This window comes from Ranitomeya imitator, chromosome 1 (assembly GCF_032444005.1).
Source record: "Ranitomeya imitator isolate aRanImi1 chromosome 1, aRanImi1.pri, whole genome shotgun sequence".
Classification (NCBI taxonomy): Eukaryota; Metazoa; Chordata; class Amphibia; order Anura; family Dendrobatidae; genus Ranitomeya; species Ranitomeya imitator.
Genome location: NC_091282.1, coordinates 1,058,244,876 through 1,058,271,963, shown reverse-complemented (window position 1 = coordinate 1,058,271,963; position 27,088 = coordinate 1,058,244,876). Strand labels below are relative to the sequence as shown.

The window sequence follows — 27,088 nt, the reverse complement described above, 5'->3', positions numbered from 1 at the left end:
ATTAATGTTGGAAAGATAAAACACTTAAAACAAAGAAAGGCAAAAAGAAAAAAAATAGTCGTGTACCAAAAACAGTCAAGAATAAATAAAAACAGTCAAGAGTACACGCCTTCTTGCCACCGGAACTTGAGCCTGAGCCTGCTCAGGGTAGTGCTGTTATGAACAGTAACACGCTGCCACTTTAAGAGACAGCACCCCCTTGTCTGGTACGATGGAATGTCCTGCTTCCCCCTGCCCTAGGAAGAGGGGAGGAGTTAAGCCTAAACTGTGTGTGTGAGCTGAAACTGCGAGAGGGAGAACTGTGTGCTGTTTGCTACAAGAAAGGTCCCACAGCTTGGGACGAAGTTTACTTGTGAAATTTGCAAGACTTTTCCAGGTACAGCAAAGGTGGCTGTTCTGTGCTAGTTTGTGAAGCCACGAAGATACTGAGAAAGGGACTTACAGTTTCCAGGAGCATCCCTAGGATCCAGAAGCAAGAAGAACACGTTTCACAGAGCTGACAGAAAGCCGTGCGCACCACCAGGTTGGACTTCTGGGGGCCCCCTGGGACTGGACCTGAGTCCCCAACATCACCGTGAGTCTTTTCCTGTTTGGTGCACCTGTTAGGGCCTAGTGTAGGCTTCAGTAGCCAGTACACGGGAGCCGTGTGGCCTGCTTAGTACAGGCCAGGGAGGTTATACATAGAGTAGCATCGTTAATTGTTTAAACTTGCTTGTGAGACATATTCTGAGTCTGTAATAGTTGTCGCACCGTGCTATTTTACAGGAAAGATAACACATGTACATTGTCTTTTGCCATTGTAAACCCCTGTTTGCATCTTCCTCATTCCCTTCATTCCTTGCCTTCTAATAAATCAACCCTTTGTTGTTTGCACCTCATCTTGTGTACAGTAGTCTTCCTGCACAGTGGTGGTCCCCCGACCATCGCTTCACTGCTGCTCCTGCTCATCTGCACTGGAATGGTTCTGTAAAAAGAAAAATAAATATTTTGCAACAAGTGTAATAGTGACAGTGAATACTTACCAATCAGTAGCAAATGTATTCACTTCAGTCTCCTGTCCACTGTGTGAGGTCTACTCTTCACTGGAGGACATGTGGAGGAATGCTGCAAGAAAGATAAATTATTACAGACTCCAGGGAGAAAAACAGACAGGCAGACATATAGCTTGTACATTATAGTCAGAGTCTTCCAATGCTTTTAAAAAAAGTATTCCAATGCTTGTAGAGTCTTGAGAGTACTGGACTTCCACTGCCCACACCTTCTTTTATAAGCTTTGTTTGGGGGGTGGCTTAAAACCAGTTCCTAGACATGTTTAGTCATAAAAACGCATGCATACACAAACGCAATCACACGCATGTACTTGCGTACCAATGCGTTCCCATAGACTGTAATGCGTTTAGTTGACGCACTCCTTCTGCAAGCGTCCGCATGCATATGGCGGCGGAGATTTTCCGCCACAAAAAATGCAACATGGTGCATTAGCTGCGCCCAGCCGCACATCGTGAAAAGACGCATCCATAAGCAAACGCAGGCAAACGCATGCAAACGCATGCACCTGCGTCTACAATGTTAGGCTACGTTCACATTAGCGTTGCGCGCCGCTGCATCGGCGACGCAACGCACGACGCACAAAAAAACGCGCGCAAACGCACGCAAAAACGCAAAAAAGTCTAGTTCTGTGAGGTCGGTGGTGTAAAACTTGATTCCTGATTCTGTCACAAAATCAGGAATCAGTGGCTCATAATTTTTTTTTTTTTTTGGGGGGGTGGGGGCGAGGTCCATGCAGGGTCCGAAGAGGGGTGCGCTGGTTCATTTTCATGAATGGGCGCTGCCTCATTTTCTGTCCTGGGACGTCTGCGTGGCAGTTCCACAGGACCTGAGGAAGAAAATAAGGAAGAGGAGGAGGATGATGAATCCGAAAAGTATAGAGATGTGGGATCCTCTCCCTTGCTATCAGTGTCGGAGACAAGGAAAGCATATTCCTCCTCCACTGAATAGCGCTGTTGGGACGAAAGTGACTGGCGGGACATTTTGTTTGTGAATATGGTGCTTTGTGTACCTTATTTATAACTGTATGTGTATGTGTGTGCGGGGGGGTAGTGATTGGTGCAAACTTACCTGAAAAGAAAAAGCTAAAAGAAAAAAGCAAATAGGGAGAAAAAAGTGCCTGTGAAAAGAAAAGTCTAAAACAGCAGGCCCCAGCTCTGATAAGTGAACTGCGTCACTTATCAAAGTTCGGCGGCTGCGGGATGTGTGTACGGAGTTGGCGCAAAGGGGGCTGAGAAAAAAAAAGTGAGCACGAGTGTTGATCGGTGAACTGCATCACCAATCAATGCTCGGCGGCTGCTAAATGTTCGTATGAAGGCAGTGCAAAGGGGGGTAAAAAGGGGAAGGGTGGAATGGGAGGATTGGGGTGGATGAAGAGAGATTGGACAGGGATCAGGGATCAACACTTATGGTTGTAGTCTCTCTTCTTTCTTTTTTCTTCTGTTTTCTTTCTTCAGCAGGAATTGTGGTGTTACAGGCTATTGTGGCACCACAAGTCCCAGCATAGGAGGAGATCTGGCAGTGTGACTGCTCTGCAGGAATCCTCAGCTAGTGTGAGGATTTCTGCAGAGCAGTTAGACAGGTCACTCACAGGTCATAGACAGGTCACAGAACGGTCATACCGCTGCTGTGACCTGTCATTAGTGGGATCGATATGATCATCGATCCCACCAATCAGAGCTGGTCCTGGTGATGCCAGTGATGCTAGGCACCAGCCTAGGATCAGAGCTTACAGCTCTGATCGTAGGCAGGTCACCAGCAGGTCACCGGTAGGGCAAAGCTGCTGTGCTCTGTGATTGGTGCAATCGACGATTGGCGTAAGATGGCGTCGGAATTTTAATGCGATCACCACGACTTAAGTCGCAGTGTCGCATTAAAGGGCATGATGTGTTAGGGCTGGCGGAACGCACCGAATAATTATGAAGATAATAATAAAGTGCATTTGCAGCCCGGGGTCCACCGTGCAGAGATGGAACCTGCTGCTAGGTAATGGCGGCACTATATGGTGGTACTACGCCAGAATAAACACGGTTTCCGTCACCCGGTATGAACTGACGCGAACTCTGTTGCTTCACAGAGACGCAGAGAAACAAAGGGAACGCTGTGCCCTGTTAGCAGTCACAGGATGCAGCAGATGGACGCTAGTGGGATCCCTGAAATTCACCCCCACAACCCTGGTGATTGATCTCGCTCTGACCCTCAGTGGCTTTTGAGTCCGCGCCTGAGGATGCCCTGAGTCAGATGCTGAGATCAAGCGGGAATTCCCACCCTACACTGACCAGTAGGGTTAATGTAGCTGAAAAGCCATTATTAGGTGCTGACTGCTTGCTCCACTCACCCTAATACCCAGACAACAACCAAAGGGATGGGGATCACTTAGGAGCATTCACCAGTATCAATCTCTTAGCACACACATACATAGTCAAGTCTATACTAGCCCATGAACCTTTTATAGTCGCAGCCTTCCAGGACCTTCCTGGTGGTCCAATCAGAGCTGCTACAGGACCTGGGCATGTGACCTCCAACCTCCAATGAGAGGTCGTCCCACAGGCATGCTCAGTAGATGAAAAGCAGGACTTAGTCCCTGGAACGTCTGCTCGCTGCTGATCAATGCTGATTACAAAAGCTGAACCTGGGACAGCAGCTGCAACCAGATGCACAGTATCAGCTTGAGCCAGACGCTAGGACCGATGTATCCGCTGAGCAGACTCCACTGCGGCTGGGGAAGAATGGGAGACCGCAGAGGACATAATGCGAGATTCTCCCTGTACAGCGGCGGGAAGTCGACACCTAACATGACATACTATTCCGTCCATGGGAATTAAGTCCCAGGTCACATGGACGGAATAGTACATCAGATGGCAGAGAGGGTTTAATTAGATATAAATGATTAGTTGTTGAGATCACACATGCAAATGTTCAAATTATTGATATTAAAACCTTAGGCATTGGTACGAATGAAGCTAAGTAGGTGCTGGCATGGCTAGCACCGATCTTAAAGTTTGCCAACAATTGGTTTTCCCTGAGTAATGGTCAAACAGGTTTCAGCCCCCATGGCTAGCTTTTCTAGAAGTACCGTATATACTCGAGTATAAGCCGACCCCCTTAATTTTGCCACAAAAAACTGGGAAAACTTATTGACTCGAGTATAAGCCTAGGGTGGAAAATGGAGCAGCTACCGGTTAATGTCAAAAATAAAAATAGATACCAATAAAAGTAAAATTAATTGAGACATCAGTAGGTTAAGTGTTTTTAAATATCGATATTGAATCAGGAGCCCCATATAATGCTCCATACAGTTCATTATTGCCCCATAGATGCTCCATATAAAGCTGTGCCCCATATACAATGCTCTGCACCGTTCATTATTGCCCCATAGCTGTGCCATATAGTGCTCTGCACCGTTCATTATTGTCCCATAGCTGTGCCATATAGTGCTCTGCACCGTTCATTATTGCCCCATAGCTGTGCCATATAGTGCTCTGCACCGTTCATTATTGCCCCATAGCTGTGCCATATAGTGCTCTGCACCGTTCATTATTGCCCCATAGCTGTGCCATATAGTGCTCTGCACCGTTCATTATTGCCCCATAGCTGTGCTGCCATATAGTGCTCTGCACCGTTCATTATTGCCCCATAGCTGTGCTGCCATATAGTGCTCTGCACCGTTCATTATTGCCCCATTGATGTACCATAGAAACCTGTGCCATTGCTGCTGCAATAAAAAAAAAAATGCCATACTCACCTTTCTTGCTTGCAGCTCCACCTTCCCGGCACCTCTCCTCACTGACTGATCAGGCAGAGGGCGCCGCGCACACTATATGCGTCATCGCGCCCTCTGACCTGCACAGTCAGAGCGGAGAGACGCCGGGAAGATGGAGCGGCGCCGGGAAGATGGAGCGACGCCCGGCGTGTGGAACGGGGATAGGTGAATATGACATACTTACCTGCTCCCGGCGTCCCGCTCCTTCCCCCGGACAGCTGGTCTTCGGTGCCGCAGCCTCTTCCTCTATCAGCGGTCACCGTTACCGCTGATTAGAGAAATGAATATGCGGCTCCACCCCTATGGGAGTGGAGTCCATATTCATTTTTCTAATCAGCGGTCCCACGTGACTGCTGAAGAGGGGAAGAGCTGCAGCACCCGAAGACCGTGGAATGGTAGGGGGAGCGCCAGGACCGCCAGGACTAGGTAAGTATGCCTCAGCGCCCTCTCCCCCTCACCCGCCAACCCTGCCACCCACCATGACTCGAGTATAAGCCGAGAGGGGCACTTTCAGCCCAAAAATTTGGGCTGAAAATCTCGGCTTATACTCGAGTATATACGGTACTTTGCTCAGGAGCACAATTCTAATGCAGCACAAACAAGTGGCATTGGTGCAGATGAGAGGACAAATTAGAAAAATTTGCACCTGTTCTTTGTTTAGATTGTGGGGGTTGTGACAAAGTCACTGGGGAAGTAATGGAGGGGAGATACGTGTCACTGCGCATGATGGCGTCAGTGATGTAAAACCAAAGTAGTTTCCTCCAGCACACTACGTGTTGGGAGGATTAAGTAAAAGTTATATTATGGGCTGGTTTTAGTGGATCTTCATAGAGTGGGTGGTAGGAGGTCGACCGTATCTCCACACGCAGTTTCCTGAAAGGACCTGTGTGATGTTAAGATCATGTGATCAGTCACATGATAAAGGAGTCACAAGGTCTGGGCTTAAATAGCTGAAGGTAAAGGTTTCAGTGTTCAGTGTGTGCCTGGAGAGGGAGCACTCCAGGAAAGTGTGTGCTAAATCTGAACTGTGTACACTGGTCCCTGTAAGTGGGCTAATCCCTGCTAAGAAAAGGACTGTGTTTCTTTTTGTTTCTTTGTTTTGCCCAGAGGGCTGTCTTTATTTTGCCAAGCTTGTTTATGCTGTCTACAATAACCAAGCCTTTTCTTAAAGAGGCAGTGTTCCGGTTCCGGTTATACCTCTGTGTCCTGCTGAGTGAGCCGCTCTACCACAGGGTTTTTACCTGTTTTTCCATTTGCACCTAATTATTCTTTTAATTTGCGGCTTTTTGAAGTCTATTCTATATGTGTTCACCTGTTTTTTTTTTATCTTTTTTAGCTTGTGAGAGGAGTTTATGATCTCCAGATGTTTTCTTCTAATTGATCATTTGTGACCTTTTCGAAAAGTTACAAATTGTCACAATTCTACTTCCGAACCCCCCACACCAGAGTGATTTTATGTATGCCAGATATTTTGGTGTTACTTTTGCATCATTTTACAAAATGTGATTTTTTGCACTTAAAAGTTGTAAAAAAGATTATAGACAAAAATAAAGACAATGTTTTACTTTGCATAAAATTCTTGAAAAATATGGCAAAACAATCCATGTCAACCACAAGACAAAAAGAGAAAAACGACTTTAAAAATATCCAAATGACGAATCTGGCCCTTTTTTTTTTCCCCATGCCCCTCATGCCATTATTACTACCCAGACTACGAGTGTAATGTTGAATAGTTTCAGTTTGTGACATTTTATGGAATTGCTATACAAATTCAGAATATACTGTCAAGTATCAAGGCAAAACTAATTTTTCAGGAAAACACATGAGAAACTAAAAGCAAAGCTTTGTATATTTCAAAATGGGATGAAATTAGAGAAACTGTAGATTGCCGAGTCTTGCTTTTTAGCTTTCTGAGATGATAGTAAATCCCAAATGTTAAACTCCCACGTTCTACCTCCCTATATTCTGAAACTGATACCAATTCGATGAATGATGGCAAAAGTAATTGTTCCATGTCTGCATTTCTAACAAATTAAAGGCTTGGCAGTTCGTAACCCACAGTTTCTAGATGACGCAGTACTTATTTTCAGATGCCAAGGCATATAAGACAGTAACTGGCAGTCCTATAGAGCCTTTTGCTTTTCTATGAAAATTGGATCAAAGAGATTTTGTAGGTATTTTCAGTAAATCTTCTACAGTCATTTGCTGATGGACAAGTTAACTCCAGCGATTAATAATATGCTATTATGGAAGTAGCTGTCAGCGACCACCATTCATAAATACCAAAACTAAATGTTCACTCTATTTATTGAAAAAAAAATTATCAAGTACCTTAGAGATATCATTAAAAAAAGACATCAAAGAAGTGTGCTGTGAGTAAATGATGGGCTACTTCTTTTACGAACTTTTGAGACAATGGGGATCTTAACCAGGGCTGGCTTCAGCATCCAGCGCACCCAGGCAAGGGTCCGCAAGTGGGCCACCAGCGCTTGCTCAGGGCCCCAGTACTTGCAATACTTACTTCTCCCTGTTCCTCCTCTGCGGTGTCTTCCACGTCTCATGACTCTGTGACGTTTCAGGTGAGATTACATCACTAGTTTGCACCCTCTGCGCTGAACAGTGACAGTGTAGAGAGTTGGAAGACACCGACTCTGAGGAGTCTGGAGCAGAGCAGAAGCCAGCGAGGAGAGGTGAATATTTTTTTTTATAATGTTTGGAGCAATATATGGGGACCATCATATACTGGAGCATTATATGGATCCCATCATATACTGTATGGAGCATTATATGGGGCCTATTCTGTATAGAGCAATATATGGATCTCATTATTCTGTATGGAGCAATATATGGGGTTCATTATACTCTGTGGAGCATTATATCGGTTCCATTATTCTGTATGGAGCAATATATGGGTCTCATTGTACTGTATGATGCATTATATGAGGTCATTATTCTGTATGGAGCAATATGTGGTGCCCATAATACTGTTTTGAGCAATAGATGGGGCCCATTATTCTGTATGGAGCGCTATGTGGTGCCCATAATACTGGATGGAGCAATATATGGGGCTCATTATTCTGTATAGAGCACTACGTGGCGCCCTTAATACTGTATGGAGGAATATACTGTCCGTTTTCTGAGATATTGTAGAATTTACAATAGATATCACTCATGTAATGTAAGAAGTAAGCAAAATCTTGGGCATTGTAGTATACTTATATTTCTCTGACGTATCTGTGCCTCATGAATCGTGGTACCCACTGAGACTCTTTTGGCCAGGGCCCATGAAAACCTGGAGCCGGCCCTGATCTTAGCGAACATACTGTATATTTATCAACTCTCCTGAAAAGGGGAAACCTTCCGATTAAGGCTACTTTCACACGTGCGGTTTTTTAATCCGTCAGAATCCGTCGTTTTTTGTGAATGCTGCAAAAAAATTTGCAGGATCCTGCATTTTCCCTTAAATTTGTATTAGTGACGGATTGTGACGGATGGCCATCGGTTTCATCCGTCGTGCACTGGATCCATTGTAAAATAGCGGTCCGTCGTGCAGAGAAAATGTTAATAGGAACTTTGTTGTGCACGTCGGAAAATCGGTCAGCGACGCATCCTGCGTTGCCCGTCGTCGCCTACAATGGAAGCCTATGGACGCAGGATCTGTCGCTGACCATCACACACAGGAATCCAGCAGCGGATCCAGTTTTTCCCCTCTGAGCATGCCCGGAAAGATTTTTCAAGCCCGGGAAAAAGTCTCTCTCTCTCTCACTGGATCCGTCGCACACGTTTTTCACTATTTTCATGACGTTCGTCGATACGTCATTTCACTGCACGATGATGGAAACCAGAAAACGCAAGTGTGAAAGAAGCCTAAGCCAGAAAAATCTGTTTTGCAATGGTACAAATCATATTTGGCTGAAGAAAGTATATAGCAAAGGTACAATACAAGCGTAAAGCTGGAGTCACACATAACGATATCGTTAACGATATCGTTGCAACATCACGCTTTTGGTGACGTAGCAACGATCCCGCTAATGATCTCGTTATGTGTGACAGCGACCAACGATCAGGCCCCTGCTGGGAGACCGTTGGTCGTTGGGGAATAATCAGGACCATTTTTTGGTCGCTGATCACCCGCTGTCATCGCTGGATCGGCGTGTGTGACGCCGATCCAGCGATGTGTTCACTTGTAACCAGGGTAAATATCAGGTTACTAAGCGCAGGGCCGCACTTAGTAACCCGATATTTACCCTGGTTACCATTGTAAAAGTTAAAAAAAAAAAACAGTACATACTCACATTCTGATGTCTGTCACGTCCCCCAGCATCCACAGGGTTAAAACTGCTTTCGGCAGGAGCGCTGCTAATGTGTCAACGCCGGCCGTAAAGCAGAGCACAGCGGTGATGTCACCGCTGTTACTGCCGACGCTGGCACAGTCAGTGCATCTCGGCAGCAGCGCGTGCATTAGCAGCGCTCTAGCCGAAAGCAGTTTTAACCCTATGGACGCCGGCGGGGGACGTGACAGACATCAGAATGTGAGTATGTAGTGTTTTTTTTTTCTTTTTACTTTTACAATGGTAACCAGGGTAAATATCGGGTTACTAAGCGCGGCCCTGCACTTAGTAACCCGATGTTTACCCTGGTTACCCGGGTGCTGCAGGGGGACTTCGGCATCGTTGAAGACAGTTTCAATGATGCCGAAGTCTTTCCCCTGATCGTTGGTCGCTGGAAAGAGCTGTCTGTGTGACAGCTCCCCAGCGACCACACAACGACTTACCAACGATCACGGCCAGGTCCTATCGCTGGTCGTGATCGTTGGTAAGTCGTTTAGTGTGACTAAAGCTTAACAAACATTTCTTAAATGCAGCTACTCCCAAGAACTGTACAATCCTTTACCGTCAGTGGCTACAAGACAGCTTGAGGTCAAATCATAAATCTTTTAGTATGATGTGATTTGGAAAAAGCTGAGTCACTTAGAAATCCCTGCTGTGAGTATGAATAGTGTGTGTTGGCTGTTCCACTGTCCCTGGGGAGATTAGGGTTCAGAATAAAGCCTCTAAGCGCCATGGCTCATCTCAACAGACCTGACTTGTATTTACCTCTACAAGTTCACATCCCTCCTGAACACAGCATTAATACATTAGTTAACAAAAGAAATCGAGTTTATTAGGGTTTGTTCACATGGATTATTTTTGCAGGGTCTTTGCTGCTTGTTTTACTAACCGTACATGGTGCCTAAAGTGCCCAGCGTTTACAGCACCATCATAAACAATTTTCTGAAATTTTACGCTTTTTTTTATGTGTGTATTTTGAGCCCAGCTGCATTTTTATATGTATGTATATTCAGATCCTGAAACTTAGAAAAAGTGTTTACTTCCTGATTTAAGAATTTTTTTAAGACACTTCCTCCTCTACTACATTGCCTCGCTTTCACCTGTCCTTCCATTTGAGAATTTGGACAAAAAGAGGTCTAAGTACTATCCACTTATGAGTTATGCATCCATAAATCTGTGGAATTGGTACTGTATTAGTCTACCAAGGTTTGGGTTTATTACAGAGCGGGCAATCGAATCGAACAAATGTTGTACATTACAGGGTTTCCTAAACTTGGGTTATTGAGGTGACAATCCCAAACAGATTTATGCTGGAATGCACACATCAATATTCATGCATAGGAAGATTAACTGAAAAATCAACATTGCAGCAGAGTAGAGCCCTTCACCGAGACCTCTGATGTCATCGATGTCTTTAACCTTTTAGTTGAATGGACTGCAATGGACCCAATGAAGATTATTATTATTATTTATTATTATAGCGCCATTTATTCCATGGCGCTTTACATGTGAGGAGGGGTATACATAATAAAACAAGTACAATAATCTTGAACAATACAAGTCACAACTGGTACAGGAGGAGAGAGGACCCTGCCCGCGAGGGCTCACAATCTACAAGGGATGGGTGAGGATACAGTAGGTAGGGTAGAGCTGGCCGTGTAGCGGTTTGGTCAATCGGTGGTTACTGCAGGTTGTAGGCTTGTCGGAAGAGGTGGGTCTTCAGGTTCTTTTTGAAGGTTTCGATGGTAGGCGAGAGTCTGATATGTTGTGGTAGAGAATTCCAGAGTAGGGGGGATGCACGAGAGAAATCTTGTATGCGATTGTGGGAAGAGGAGATAATAGAGAAGGAGATCTTGTGAGGATCGGAGGTTGCGTGCAGGAGAGTACCGGGAGACGAGGTCGCAGATGTATGGAGGAGACAGGTTGTGGATGGCTTTGTATGTCATGGTTAGGCTTTTGTACTGGAGTCTCTGGGTGATGGGGAGCCAGTGCAGGGATTGACAGAGGGGAGAGGCCGGGGAATAGCGGGGGGACCAGTGGATTAGTCGGGCAGCAGAGTTTAGAATAGATTGGAGGGGTGTAAGAGTGTTAGAGGGGAGGCCACAGAGCAGGAGGTTACAGTAGTCAAGGCGGGAGATGATGAGGGCATGAACTAGGGTCTTTGCAGATTCTTGGTTTAGGAATGAGCGGATCCGTGAAATATTTTTGAGTTGGAGGCGGCAGGAAGTGGAAAGGGTTTGGATATGTGGTTTAAAAGAGAGATCAGTGTCAAGGATTACCCCAAGACAGCGGGCTTGTGGGACTGGGGAGAGAGGGCAGCCGTTTACTGTAATGGATAGGTTCGTTGGGGAGGTAGTGTGAGATGGGGGAAAGATGATGAATTCTGTTTTGTCCATGTTAAGTTTTAGAAATCTAGTGGAGAAGAAGGATGAAATAGCAGACAGACATTGAGGGATTCTGGTTAGTAGGGTGGTAATATCTGGTCCAGAGATGTAGATCTGTGTGTCGTCAGCATAGAGATGATACTGAAAGCCGTGAGATTCTATGAGCTGTCCCAGGCCAAAGGTGTAAATGGAGAAGAGCAGGGGTCCTAGAACTGAACCTTGCGGGACTCCGACAGATAGGGGGCGAGGTGAGGAGGTGGTGTGTGAGTGGGAGACTCTGAATGTACGGTCAGTTAGCTATGACGAGATCCAGGATAGGGCCAAGTCTGTGATTCCAAGGGATGAGAGGGTCTGCAGCAGCAGGGAATGGTCCACTGTGTCAAAGGCAGAGGACAGGTCCAGGAGGAGGAGGATAGAGTAGTGTCGCTTGCTCTTGGCGGTTAATATGTCATTGGTGACCTTAGTTAGGGCAGTTTCAGTGGAGTGGTGTGACCGGAAGCCTGATTGAAAGCGGTCGAAGAAGGAGCAGGAAGATAGATGGGAGGACAGTTCAAGATGGACATGTTGTTCCAGTAGTTTTGAGGCAAAGGGGAGAAGTGATATAGGGCGATAGCTAGATACAGAGGATGGGTCAAGAGAGGGCTTTTTGAGGATAGGTGTGATTGAGGCATGTTTAAAGCTTGAGGGGAAAATGCCAGTTGTTAGTGATAGGTTGAAGAGATGGGTTAGGGTTGGGATGAAGACTGTGGTGAGGTTTGGGATGAAGTGGGATGGGAGTGGGTCAAGTGCACAGGTGGTGAGATGCGATCTTGAGAGTAGAGTGGAGAGTCCGTCTTCTGTAATGGTGGAGAAGTTGGTTTTGGAGGTGGAGGGCTGGGTAGTTGGGAGGAAGGGTTCTGGGGGTTGTTTACTAAAACTGTCTCTGATGTTCTCAATTTTCTGCTTGAAAAATGAGGCAAAGTCTTCAGCTGAGATGAGTGGGGAGGGAGGAGGTGCTGGGGGATGGAGGAGAGAGTTGAAGGTGTTGAATAACTGTTTGAGGTTGTGAGACAGGGAGGATATGAGAGATGAGAAGTAGGTTTGTTTTGCTGTGGCGAGCGTGGTTTTGAAAGTAGTGAGGGACTGTTTGAATGTGATGAAGTGCTCGTTGGAGTGGGATCTTTTCCATCTGCGCTCAGCAGCTCTGGAAGCTCGCCTCAGTTCTTTGGTCACGCTGGTGTGCCAGGGTTGTCTGTTGATTTTGCGAGCTTTGGTATGTGTGAGAGGGGCAAGAGATTCCAAAGCTGCAGCTATTGTGGTGTTATATAGAGCGGCAGCATCATCCGCATTGTGTAGGGAGATTATGTCTGAGAGAGGGAGGAAGGATTCAGAGAGTGAGTGAAGATCAAGGTGTTTAAGATTTCTGCGAGGGTGTGAGAGTTTGTGGGGTGGGGGTTGTAGACAAGGGAAGGGAAGAGAATGTGAGTAGGTTGTGGTCAGAAAGAGGAAGAGGTGAGTTTGAGAGGTTAGATAGGGAGCAGAGGCGGGTGAAGATGAGGTCCAGTGTGTGACCATCTTTGTGGGTGGCTGTAGAAGACCATTGAGTGAGGCCAAAGGAGGAAGTGAGGGATAGAAGTTTAGTGGCAGCTGAGAGGGAAGTGTCAATGGGGATGTTGAAGTCGCCCATGATGATAGTGGGGATGTCGGTGGCGAGGAAATGGAGTAGCCAGGTGGTGAAGTGGTCAAAGAAGGTGATGGCTGGCCCTGGGGGACGGTAGATGACAGCCAGTTGGAGGTTGGAGGGGGAGTAGATGCGCACAGAGTGATGAGTGATGTCATATAAATAATAAATAGGTCACATATGACGACTATATTATGTACATATAAATACCAACATCTCTGTGTCCGACCTCCGAGTATACAATAATTTATAAAACCACTATTCTGAGCAGCTGCAATATTATGCTCTAAAATTAATTCCAGAAAAGGGTATTTTAGCTGTAAGAGGTTAAACTATATCATATCATGTTATCATATCAACTGCTGTAGAATTTTAGACAGTATTAGAAACAGAAATACTGCATCATAAAAAAGCATTGCAATTGTGGTCGAGATAAAATGGACACAGACGTGTTCAGATTCCGAGACTTAAAACCTTGGGTATCAGTGGGGATAAAGCTAAGTGGGTTTAGTGGTGTTTGGTTATCACTTAGTTTGGAAGCTTTTGAATAGTGATCAGACAGCATTTTACACCACCACAGATAACTATCCATTTGTAAATATTACCTGGTAAGGTGGATCCTTGAAGTCCTATGCCAAGGAAGGCAGTTCTAATGCAGCATGAATAGTAATATTGGTGGAGTTGAGCAATGGAGTAGTTGGAATGATAATGGCGAAACTGGAACAATGGCAACTGGAGAAGCAGAGCTATGTTTGCCATGAGGTTCAGTGTAACATAGCTGGATTTGTTGTAGAGTCCAATGTAGTACTAGCATAGCAGAATAGCAAAGTTAGGTATTGGTAAAGTGGAGCAGGTATTGTCAGAGACCACAGTACCCAGTGGTCTGGCAGAGATGTTCAATAGTATAGCTAAACTAGTATTGTCAGAGACTAAAAATGGTGATAATCCACAAATATGGGTGGGTCTGTCAGAAGGTTAAAGAGGATGCAGTCTACGGTAGTGTGTGGACCCTTACTTTCGAAATACTGAGATGATGGCCTATAAAACCTAACAGTGTGACATCAGAGCAGTATGCCAATTCTCCACGGCATCTCAACATGAAGAACAGCAGAGAGGATGACACAACACTCGAACCTGGAGCCATGACTTATGAGAAACAACTGTACACTAACGTTTTTCACCAAAATAATGGCCCATGGCATTAATAAATTTGGTACATTTTAGGACAACTTTTAGGTAAGCCCCATTTTTCTAGACCCATTTCAACAATTTATGAAGAAATTCAAAAGCATTTTGCTCGTTTTAGAAATCATCCAGCCAAATGGTCAATCATCCAATGATTATGACTTCACCATACACATGAATGCATAGCTCATTTTAATGAGGATAGTGGAAAGAGCTGTGGCATTAGAAGGAAGAGGCGGTGGACAGGAGGACACATGGACCTCAGAAAGAATTAAGGAAGGAAGAAAGGAAGGAAGGATGTTGGGGTTGTAGTGCTATTTCTTATAGCATGGTGTTATTCTAAATACCAGGTGGTGTTATTAAAACATTTTGCAAGTTTTACATTATCAAAAGGATATGATATTGCTAAATGTCAAAGTACTAGAACTAATGTCTTATGTTGTTCTCGTCTAATATTGAATATTCATATTTCATTATAATTTATAATAACTAATAGCACAATAGGCGATAACCATTCTTCAAAACGTTATGACAATAAAATTATGTATACACAATCAAATTATTTTGAGATTAAAATGTGTATTTTCCGGTTCTTTACTGATGTTTGGATATAAGTCTCATTATTTCATTTTTCAAATTACCTTTACAATGTCAGTGTGGGTAAAACTAGAATACCTTTCAAGTATGTGCTATAATGTGATGCACAACAGAGGGTTAAAAAGCAATAACTTGGACATTTCAGTACTGACATCGCTAGAGCATAAAACTGGATTAGTACTATATTTGTCCTTTTCTTCTCTCTGTAGTGGACAGCCAGCAGGTTGATTGGGTCATGTAAGCCTTGTTAGCTATTATTATTATTTATTGTTATAGCGCCATTTATTCCATGGCGCTTTACATGTGAGGAGGGGCATCCATAATAAAAACAAGTACAATAATCTTAAACAATACAAGTCATAATTGGTACAGGAGGAATGAGGACCCTGCCCGCGAAGGCTCACAATCTACACAGGTAATCCGACACTGAAAGGTCCCCTTATACGCACAGCCCATATGCTGCACAAGGAAACATTTGGTGCCTTAATATGACAGATTGAAGAAACTGAATCTGTGACATATGCCAAAAACACAACCAAATCCCGTTCATCATCTTCCATCAGCCACAGAAGTGTATCTACTAAAAGCTCTTCTGAAATGTTCCTTTCTGCTTTTGCTGCATTTGAACTAATGATGTTATTATGTTATACCTATTAGAAACTATTCACTTATTTTTAGTGATATTGTATAGTAGGAAAATTCTCCAGATATGCCTTTCATATCGATCACTCACCAGTGAGTACAGATGTATGCTACAATTACTTCATCAATTAGACATCCCACTGCCTACATTGAAAATGCAGTAATTGAATTGTATGGCAATGAACATTGGAAAATGTTAGATCAGCCTACTTATGTATCTTAACGGTATGGGTGCTTTGGATATTTGAGAATGTGTATTATTAATACATTTATGCATCTAAGTATTTCTATAATTCCTGCTGAGAAGCTTCAAAGCTTGTATTTATTTACTGAAGTAAAGAATGCTTGATGTCATACTTATCATTATCTAAAGCATGTTACTTGGAGATTGTATGAAAAGTCCTGCTCTGCAACTTTGGGTTGTATGTATGCAAAATGATCTTTGATATTATCTGTTTTCAGGGGGAGGGGTGATTTTTTTTTTACGGTTACCAGTTCCATGCTATGGCATAAAGCTAGAACTATGGATATTTTGACTCCATATCTAAGCTGCGAGAGTAGGGCACTCTCAAGACACTGTTTCTAGTCTGTCTCTATGTAACATTACTCACACAAAAAGAGATTTCATCAGATAGCTTGACTCGACTGCAGGAGGCACATATGAAGATTCCAGAAGGCTTATTTTCAAGCTGAATTCTTGAAGTATGCACAATTACATTAGCATTAGCTTTGACAGCTGTAGTAGGTTAAAAAGACTATTCTGAACAAGGGATACAAGACATATACTTCCTAAGATGGCTGACAAAGAATGAGGAAAAAAAGGGGAGTTGTTGACATCAGTCCTAGGGAGAGAGACAGGGAGAGAGGGAGGATAAATATCTAAAAGGCAAACCTTATTTCATAGCAACACAACAGCAACAATACTATATAATACTGTATGATTTCCAAGTCATCGGACATGACATTGTTCATCTGAAATCTTTAGATTTCACAATAATTCACTTGGAGTTGAAGATATTCTAAGACCTTCAGAGACTTCTTCCATGTCTACCAAATTTGTTGTTTTTGGGACAGTAGCAGAGGGTCCCAATCCACACTCTCAGCTGCAAGCTGTCTCAGCAGTATCTTCCTTAGAATGGTGATGGGTGCTATGAACCCAGGAGGACCATAGCTACTGTTCATGACAGATAAGACTCCGTGTTTGGTGGATGGTATATCGTAGAACATCAGAACCCTTTAAGCTCATTGCATGGTCTTCACATGGCAATGCTTTTATTACCTCCTGGCTGTTGGAGATGATTTTGTAAAGTCTGAGGTTTGCTGCAGACAGCATTTCCTGTGTTCTGGAGAGACAATCAATTACCTCTCCACTTGTGGGCAGAGACTTAAGTCCATCATCTACGTAGAAGTTCCATGAATATACGAGCATCAAATCCATAGCATCAAGGGCTTATCTACAGCATTCTGTAATGCTGTAGATAAGCCCCCGATGTATCCTGAAAGATGAGAAAAAGAGGTTATATTATACTCACCCAGGGGCATTCCCACTGCGGTCCGGTCCGATGGGCATCGCGGGCCGGTCCGGGGCCTCCTATCTTCATAGGATGACGTCCTCTTCTTGTCTTCATGCTGCGGCTCAGGCGCAGGCGTACTTTGTCTGCTCTGTTGAGGGCAGAGCAAAGTACTGCAGTGCGCAGGCGCCAGGCCTCTCTGACTTTCCCTGCGCCTGCGCACTGCAGTACTTTGCTCTGCCCTCAACAGGGCAGACAAAGTACGCCTGCGCCGGAGCCGCAGTGTGAAAACAAGAAGAGGACGTCATCGTAAGAAGATGGGAGGCCCCGGACCGGACCGCGACACCCATCGGATCAGACCACCCACCCAGGTGAGTATAATCGAACCTCTTTCTCATCTTTCAGGATACATCGGGGGCTTCTCTATAGCATTACGGAATGCTGTAGATAAGCCCCTGATGCCGGTGGGCTTAGCTCATCTTCGATTTTGGGGGTAACAGGTTCCCTTTAATAGTAATTTTACAGTCTTTAGCAAAGTGCTCAGAAGAAGCACAGCATCTGTAACATATCTCAAACGTCTTCAGAAGTTCCTGGAACGGTTTCATTCTGAAGCTGTTATACTTTTTTAGGGTAAAGGATGTGGCTTCCTATGAATGAAACACAGACAATTAAGGTTTTCTACCTTTTTGCCTTTGTTGCTCTTTTCTGGAGCTGATGTAGATGTGGAAAGAACATTAGTCTTTTTCACAGACACTGGACCTCTATGTTTCTGTTGTTCGAACGTGGACTCGCGTATTTAGGAGATAAATCAGGGCCACTCGCTTCTCCGTAGGAAAAGCTTGAGTCAGTCTTATATTCTATAATGTCCTTATTAAACTCATAGAAGTAGAAAAACGGAGGAAAAGAGACTTTATGGTCTCTTTTGTATCTTGACCCAAGTGTGGTGCACTTTTCTTGAATATTGTGTGGCATCTTAGAGACTATGGGTTTACCCTCGAGCAATGTCCAGGTAGCTGAGGCCACGGAGTTGAGTGTCTGCCTTGGTTAGCTGGAGCTCTAGCAGTAGGTCCCTGAGCTCTTGGAATTTTAAACTTTTAGGAAAATCTTATAGTCGCTTGATCACTGCATTTTCTATGGCTTCAGGACTACCAAAGTTCCATTCTAGTCTCTCCCATGCAGCCATCAGACCAGCCACTGGATAACTTATGTGGACAAGTCTGAGTCTCTCGACCTGCTCTGAGAATTGTGGCCCGAGCCACCTGATCAGAAAATCTAGCTCTTCAACAGCAGTGATGCTAAGGTCACTAATTACGGTTCTAAAGGCACATTTCCAACCTCCATAGTTCTCAGGTTGATTATTGAACCTTGTGAGATAAGTCTTAGTGGGTTCACGATGAACCATGTACCTTGCGTAGTCAGTCATGTCTGTTTTCTCAGATGCTAAGTAGTGCTATTCATTTGGTTGGTAGCATCCAGACAAAGAGATGCAGGAAAGTAATGTGTAGCATAGACATTCAGTCCAGTAACTGGTTTGATGTGCATAGTTTCTGCCACATGTTGTTAGGAGTATGATTACTTGCTCGCATATTGACTTGCACATGTGTGTCTATGTATGTGGTTTGCATACTTTGGTGCATGAAAGAAGTTCAGGATGAGGGATTGGCTGCACATTGTACTAACCTTGATGGCAGGATGCTTGAGATGTATCTGCGTCCTGTTGCTTTGAATGAATATTTGTACTGTCAGGAACGATTGTTGCAGTAAGGGATGCGCTATTTTGGCTTAGTACATAGTCACTTGTGCTCTTATGAGGGTCTTCTGTATCAAGATAACGTCAACTGATGCTGTCTCTGACTCTCATTGATCGCTTCTTCCAGGACCTTTAACTTTGTCATGGCTGTGGCATACTCGCATTCCTTCTCTAGGGCTTCTATTTCTGCTCTCCTTCATATTGTGCTTGCTTCCATCTCTAATTTCTCGCATTTCTGGGCTGCTACACTCGCTTCAAATCCATCCATTTCTGCCTTCTTCAGTCCTGCTATCGCTTCCATCTCTACCTTCTTGTGAGCTGCTTTGGCTTCCAATGCATCCATTTCTGCCTTCTTGAGAGCTACTTCGACTTCCATCTCAGTTTTCTTGTGTGCAAAGGTGACTTGAATCTCAGTTGCTTTAGCTTATGCACATGCTCTTATTAACTGCTCACTGAGAGTTGAATATTTCAAAGAGCGTGACTTAGATGATCGTTTTGATGGCTTAGTGGACCCAGAAATGTGACCTGACATCTTTGATATTTGTGTAAGTCTTGTCTGTCTCAGACTTAATATCACATAGTGTGCGGTCTCTCTCAGAATTAAGTTTTTGGAAACTTTGCAGGTCTTCAAGATAATAATGTGTATTAAGCTTCTTCAGAGTTGTATTATATTCATGCACCTTTCTGTTATAAATCTTATGTACTGCATACAGTTGTCCCAGAGCTCCCTCCAATGGCAATTTGTGAGAAACATGATGTTCATGTGACTAAGCAATTTTTGTCATAAGTCTGATATATTACAAAAGTGTAATGATTTCATGGTGTTCGTTAACCTTCCACGTGAGGTTGGTAGAGCGTTTACCTTTCCCACTTGTCTATGGATTGAACACTACAGATTCGTCATTTGATTGTGGATTTTGCAAAGACAGTGTAGTGTTTCTCTCACCATTGAAAGGTGGTGAATTCTCCTTCCATGGAAGTCTTCAAACAGTGGCTGGACAGACATCTGTCTGGGATGATTTAGTGAATCCTGCTTTGCAGTCCACTCAATGGTTACATCCTTGTCAAGCTAGGTGGGCACCACTCGTTTTGATTTTGAGCTACACTCCCATCTAGCAGTGAAGAATGTTAAAGTAGATGCTCTGTCTTGATCTTTTGGCGTGACTGATTCCGTGGTAGAGGCTCAGCACATTATGGACCTGGGTTTCCTCCTGAAAAACATTCCCCTTGAGGAAAAAACCTTTGTTCCTACTGGTAAGAGAAGAAGAATATTATCAAGGGGACACGATTCCAAGCCAGCGGGTTCTAGGGCCATAATCAGCATTTGTGCAGCATTATATGGGGCAAATGTCTGTATGGAGCATCTTATGGGGTCATAATCAACATTTGTGCAGCATTATATGGGGCATATTTTAATATGGATATCTTATGGGGCCCATCATGAACTGTATGGAGCGTTATATGGGGCTCCTGATTCAATATGGATATTCAAAAACACGTAACCTACTGATGTCTCAATCAATTTTACTTTTATTGCATTTTCCACCCTAAACTTATACTCGAGTCATTAAGTTTTCCCAGTTTTTTGTGGCAAAATTAGGGGTCTCAGCTTATACTCGGGTCGGCTTATACTCGGGTATACACGGTACTTTTCTTTCACAAATATTTTCCTTTAGACCTATTTATTTTTACTTTCGCAAGGGTAATAGGAGAAAATGGACCATACAATTTGTTTTGCAATTTATCCTAAGCATGCAGATACCCCATATGTGGGAGAAATCTTCTGTTTGGGCACACAGCAGGGCTTGGAAGGGATGGAGCGCCATTTGACTCTTCGAGAGTAAAATTTGCTGGAATAATTAGCGGATGCCATGTTGTATTTGGAGAGCCACTGATGTGCCTAAACAGTGGAAACCCCCACAAGTGACACCATTTTGGAAACTAGACCCCTTTGGAAACTTGTCGAGATGTGTATTGACCACCTTAAACCCCAGGTGCTTCAAATAAGTTTTTAACATTAAGCCGTGAAAATAAAAAAATCACATTTTTCCCGCAGAAATCTATTTAAGTTCCAAATTTTGTATTTTCACAGCGGTAACAGGAGAAATTGTTTTGCATTTTCTCCTGAGTTCACCGATACCCCATATGTGGTCGAAAACTACTTTTGAGGCACGGTGCAAAGCTCAGTAGGGAAGTAGCGCCATATTACAATGCAGATTTTGCTGCACTGGTGTGAGGGTGCCATGTCGCATTGGCAGAGTCCTTGAGGTGCCAAAACAGCAGAACCCCCCATAAGCGACCCCATTTTACAAACTAAACCTCTCAATTAATTCAACTAGGGGTGCAGTGATTATATTGACACCACAGGCGTGTCACTGAATTGGAAAATTATTTGTTTCTTTTTTTTTCTTTATTTCAGGACATGAAAAAATATATTTTTACACTTTTTAATCCTTTTACTCTGCACTGTAGAGAATCACATCAGCATCTGACAGTCAGGGAAGGAGGCATGTCAGAGCCTGCTTAGAGCAGGTGCTCACAAGACACCTTCCCTACAGGACTCTGAAGGGCCATGTGGCCATGTTGTGGCCGGGGGTCTCCATGGAGACCATCAGGACAACGCGATCGCCATCTATGCTGCTGTCACTAGTGACAGCGGAATCAGATGGGCTAAATGCTAGCACCGATCGTGGGCGTTGCTGTGGGGTGTCATCTCTCATGCAGCTACAGCAGAGCAGTACATGTACGGCGCTTATTGGGAAGGGTTTAAAGGAAAACTGGTTACACTACCTGTATTTAGTAGAAAGAGGAAGTTATAACAAGATTTCTGAAGTGATCAAAAATTCGTGAGTGAAAGGAAAAGACCGGCAGCAAGATTTGGTGGCAGCAGGCATTAAGGTTTCTGTTTGCACTGCAAAACACATACTAAATGCCCAAAGGGAACCCATCATGTCCAGAAACTCTATTAACCTGATACAGGGTTAACCTACAGGTTAATAGTGTTCCAAAGCTGTCCAGCTGTCTTTCTGAAATCGCAGCTATAGGAAAAGAAATTTACTTTGCTCCCCCAAGGAGCTACTGGTCTTCATTTATACAGATGTGCCAAGAGTCATTGCTTACACCATTATGCGCACCACCCTCATGTACAGCTGACACCCACAGGAATCGCTGCTATTCCCAATCGCTGTTTTAAAAAGGCAATGAGGGAATAAGTGGTTTTAATACATATTGGTGGTCGTTAAGGAGTTAATTGATTGGCCACTACATGATGTACCGTGACTTGAACAGTCAGTAATTGTAAAAGGAACCTGTCAGCAGGATTGTGCACAGTAACCTACACACACTGTAACGTTGGCACCTTTATAATGATTAAAATGATACCTGGGTTGATGAAATCCGTCTTTGGTTGTTGTATAATCTTTATTTTCAGTTTTGAGTTAATGATATGCTCGTGCTCCGGGGTGGCCTGTGGGGGGGTCTTCATGTGGTGCTCTGATTAACTCTTCATTATGCAGCCTGCTGACAGGTCACTGATCCCTCAGTGACCAGCCCCATAGTTTACATAATGAATATTATATACTAGATGGTAGCCCGATTCTAACGCATCGGGTATTGTAGAATATGTATGTAGTTTATTTATGAAGATTTTAGAATAATACGTTGAATACACAGGATTCGGCCGGGCATGACCAATTAGCGAATTGTGGTTCAAATCCCGCGCCAATTCGCGGCCAGACTGCGCCTGTCGCTGATTGTTCGCGGCCGGCCACGTAGTATATAGCACAGCCACGTAGTATATAACAGCCCACGTAGTAAATAGCACAGCCACGTAGTATATTGCACAGCCACGTAGTATATTGCACAGCCACGTAGTATATTGCACAGCCACATAGTATATAGCACAGCCACGTAGTATATAGCACAGCCCACTGAGTATATAGCACAGCCACTTAGTATATAACACAGCCCACGGAGTGTATAACAGCCCACATAGCATATAACACAGCCACGTAGTTTATAACAGCCCACGTAGCATATAACACAGCTCACATAGTATATAACAGCTCACGCACGCAGTATATAACACAGCCCACGTAGTGTATAATACAGCCCACATAGTGTATAACACAGCCCACGTAGTATATAGCACAGCCACGTAGTATGTTGCACAGCCACGTAGTATATTGCACAGCCACGTAGTATATAACACACCCGTAGTATATTGCACAGCCCACGTAGTATACTGCACAGCCCACATAGCATATTGCATAGCCCATGTAGTATATTGCACAGCACACATAGTATATTGCACAGCCCACCTAGTATATTGCACAGCCCACGTAGTATATTGCACAGCCCATGTAGTATATTGCATTGCCCACGTAGTATATAACACACCCGTAGTATATTGCACAGCCCACGTAGTATACTGCACAGCCCACATAGCATATTGCATAGCCCACGTAGTATATTGCACAGCACACATAGTATATTGCACAGCCCACGTAGTATATTGCACAGCCCACATAGTATATTGCACAGCCCATGTAGTATATTGCATTGCCCACGTAGTATATAGCACAGCCCACGTAGTATATTGCACAGCCCACGTAGTATATAGCAATGTGGGCATCATATCCCTGTTAAAAAAAATTTAAAATAAAAAATAGTTATATACTCACCTTCCGTTGGCCCCCGGATCCAGGCGAAGCGTTTACCAATGCTCCTCGTGCGCTATGGTCCCAAGAGTGCATTGCGGTCTCGCGAGACCGCTACGTCATCATCTTGCGAGATTGCAATGCATGGAGCGGTCACCGGGGCGTCGCGAGGAGTGGGAAAGGCCTGTTCTGGATCCGAGGGGCCGACGGATGGTGAATATATAACTATTTTTTATTTTTATTATTATTTTTAACATTAGATCTTTTTACTATTATTACTATTATTCATTTTTATAGCGCCATTTATTCTATGGCACTTTACATGTGAATTGATGCTGCATAGGCAGCATCAATAGTAAAAAGTTGGTTCACAGAATTAATAGCAGCGTTAACGGAGTGCGTTACACCGCGGCATAACGCGGTCCGTTAATGCTGCCATTAACCTTGTGTAAGCGCTGACTGGGGGGGGGGAGTATGGACTGCGGGCACTGACTGCGGGGAGTAAGCGGCCATTTTGCCGCCAGACTGTGCCAGTCGCTAATTGGTCGTGGCTGTTTTGCCGCGACCAATCGGCGACTTGGGATTTCCGTTACAGACAGACAGAAAGACGGAAGTGACCCTTAGACAATTATATAGCAGATACATATTGAAAATAAGGAAAAATCCCTTCTGCAGCCAGGTGCCAGCCTTAGCACCTGCTACTGCGCAGGCGCATGTGGCTCCATCTTGTAGGAAGATTATTTTTTCTCTAGCAAGATGATGCTGCCTGCGTAATAGCAGCTACTGGCGATCACCGATAGCTGCTATTGCGCAGATGCGCCATTTTCAATCTGTTTGTAATGACTCTATATACATAATATCTGAGTTTCACTTTCTGTAGGTTACTAGGTTACTGTGCAAAATCCTTTTTTTCTGCAATTTACTGACCATTTCGATTTTTATAACTGTTTAGGAAGTAGTATTATTTTTATATAAAACACATTTGAACAGTTGCTTTAGCTACCATCTACCATACACTGGCATGGTAAACAGGAGACTTACCGTATATACTCGAGTATAAGCCGACCCGAGTATAAGCCGACCCCTCTAATTTTGCCACAAAAAACTGGGAAAACTTATTGACTCGAGTATAAGCCTAGGGTGGAAATGTAGCATTTACCGGTGAATTTCAAAAATAAAAATAGATCATTATTTCCCCATAGCTGTGCCATATAGTGCTCTGCACCGTTCATATTGCCCCATAGATGCTGCACAGATGCCCCATATAGTGCTGTGTGCCGTTCATACTGCCCCATAGATGCTGCACAGATGCCCCATATAGTGCTGTGTGCCGTTCATACTGCCCCCATATAGTGCTGTGTGCCGTTCATACTGCCCCCATATAGTGCTGTGTGCCGTTCATACTGCCCCCATATAGTGCTGTGTGCCGTTCATACTGCCCCCATATAGTGCTGTGTGCCGTTCATACTGCCCCCATATAGTGCTGTGTGCCGTTCATACTGCCCCCATAGATGCTGCACAGATGCCCCATATAGTGCTGTGTGCCGTTCATACTGCCCCCATATAGTGCTGTGTGCTGTTCATACTGCCCCCATATAGTGCTGTGTGCCGTTCATACTGCCCCCATATAGTGCTGTGTGCCGTTCATACTGCCCCCATATAGTGCTGTGTGCCGTTCATACTGCCCCCATATAGTGCTGTGTGCCGTTCATACTGCCCCCATATAGTGCTGTGTGCCGTTCATACTGCCCCCATATAGTGCTGTGTGCCGTTCATACTGCCCCCATATAGTGCTGTGTGCCGTTCATACTGCCCCCATATAGTGCTGTGTGCCGTTCATACTGCCCCCATATAGTGCTGTGTGCCGTTCATACTGCCCCCATATAGTGCTGTGTGCCGTTCATACTGCCCCCATATAGTGCTGTGTGCCGTTCATACTGCCCCCATATAGTGCTGTGTGCCGTTCATACTGCCCCCATAGATGCTGCACATAAATCTGTGCTGCCGCTGCAATAAAAAAAAAAAAACACATACTCACCTCCCTTGATTGCAGCTCCCAGCGTCCGGTCCCGGCGCCTCCATCTTCCCGGCGTCTCTGCTCTGACTGATCAGGCAGAGGGCGCCGCGCACACTATATGCGTCATCGCGCCCTCTGCCTGAACAGTCAGAGCGCAGACGCCGGGAAGATGGAGGCGCCGGGAAGATGGAGCGACGCCCGGCGGCTGGAACGCGGACAGGTGAATATAACATACTTACCTAGTCCCAGCGATCCTCGCGCTGTCCCTGCCTTCCTCCCCGTCTTCTGTGCTGCAGCATCTTCCTGTCAGCGGTCACCGGCACCGCTGATTAGAGAAATGAATAGGCGGCTCCACCCCTATGGGAGGTGGAGCCGCTTATTCATATCTCTAATGAGCGGTCCCACGTGACCGCTGAAGAGGGGAAGACGCTGCAGCACAGAAGACGGGGAGGAAGGCAGGGACAGCGCGAGGATCGCTGGGACTAGGTAAGTATACCTCAGCGCCCTCTCCCCCTCACCCGCCGACCCCACCACTACCGTGACTCGAGTATAAGCCGAGGGGGGCACTTTCAGCCCAAAAATTTGGGCTGAAAATCTCGGCTTATACTCGAGTATATACGGTAGATGTAATATTTGCCTTTTTTATTTGCAGTAAATCTCTGCTTGAGACAGGAAGCAAATATTAAAATTCAACAGAAATTAACCTGTCACATTGTTGGGACGTGACCCAGGTGTTTCTTTAGGGATTCATCCACACATTATATCTAGAGATGTGTTTGCAGAAGATTCCAACTATGATTGCACCTTCTCACCTCTGTAGCACATCCACTCAGATTACCTATTTGTTCAAAATTTACTCCTCCGATCCTACAACAAGAAAAGAATGTGTTAATGAAGCTAATTTATCTTCTGTTTAGAAGTGATCATTTTTTCTTCATATAAATTATTAATAAAACCTTTGAAAACGTGGTATAATGAGCAATGAAATTACACTCTTACAATAAAACCATTAATATTTTGCTCTTTCTGTTCAGTTTGGTTCTCAAAATAACTTTTAGAATTAGCCAAAACACAATTGAGTTAATTTATCAGTCATTCTGCTGGATACTTGTTTTCCGCAAGGTTAGGCCAATTTCACATTAGCGTTTTGAGGAGCTGCGGAGGGCTGCGGACTTCCTCCGTGAAGCCCCGCCCTCGGCCGCTCCTCCGCTGCTAGCTCCGCCTACTTCTACATTCGGCCTGCATGTGGCCTGCGTACCTATCTTTAACATTAGGTACGCAGGTCGTGAGGCTGTATGCGAATGCTTCTGCATGCATCATTTTGACGATGTGGCAACCAACGTAGGACGCATCTGCATACAGCCGCATGACCTGCGTACCTAATGTTAAAGATAGGTATACAGAAGTAGGCACAGCTAGCCGTGGAGGTGCGGCCGTGGGCAGGGCTTCACTGAGGAAGTCTGAAGCCCTCCACAGCTCCTCAAAACGCTAGTGTGAAACTAGCCTTAGTCTTCTGTCGAGGCTCTACTAACCTACACAGAAA

General features: G+C 44.5%; 1 protein-coding gene across 1 annotated transcript in view; it reads left to right on the top strand.

Annotated features, from left to right (window-relative positions):
- Positions 1–286: 286 nt before the first annotated feature.
- Positions 287–27,088, top strand: part of SPMIP2 (sperm microtubule inner protein 2) — a 192,646-nt gene continuing 165,844 nt past the window's right edge. The window contains exon 1 of the mRNA XM_069745764.1: positions 287–574. The gene's annotated coding sequence lies outside the window, so the exon portion shown is untranslated. The remainder of the gene's footprint in view (positions 575–27,088) is intronic.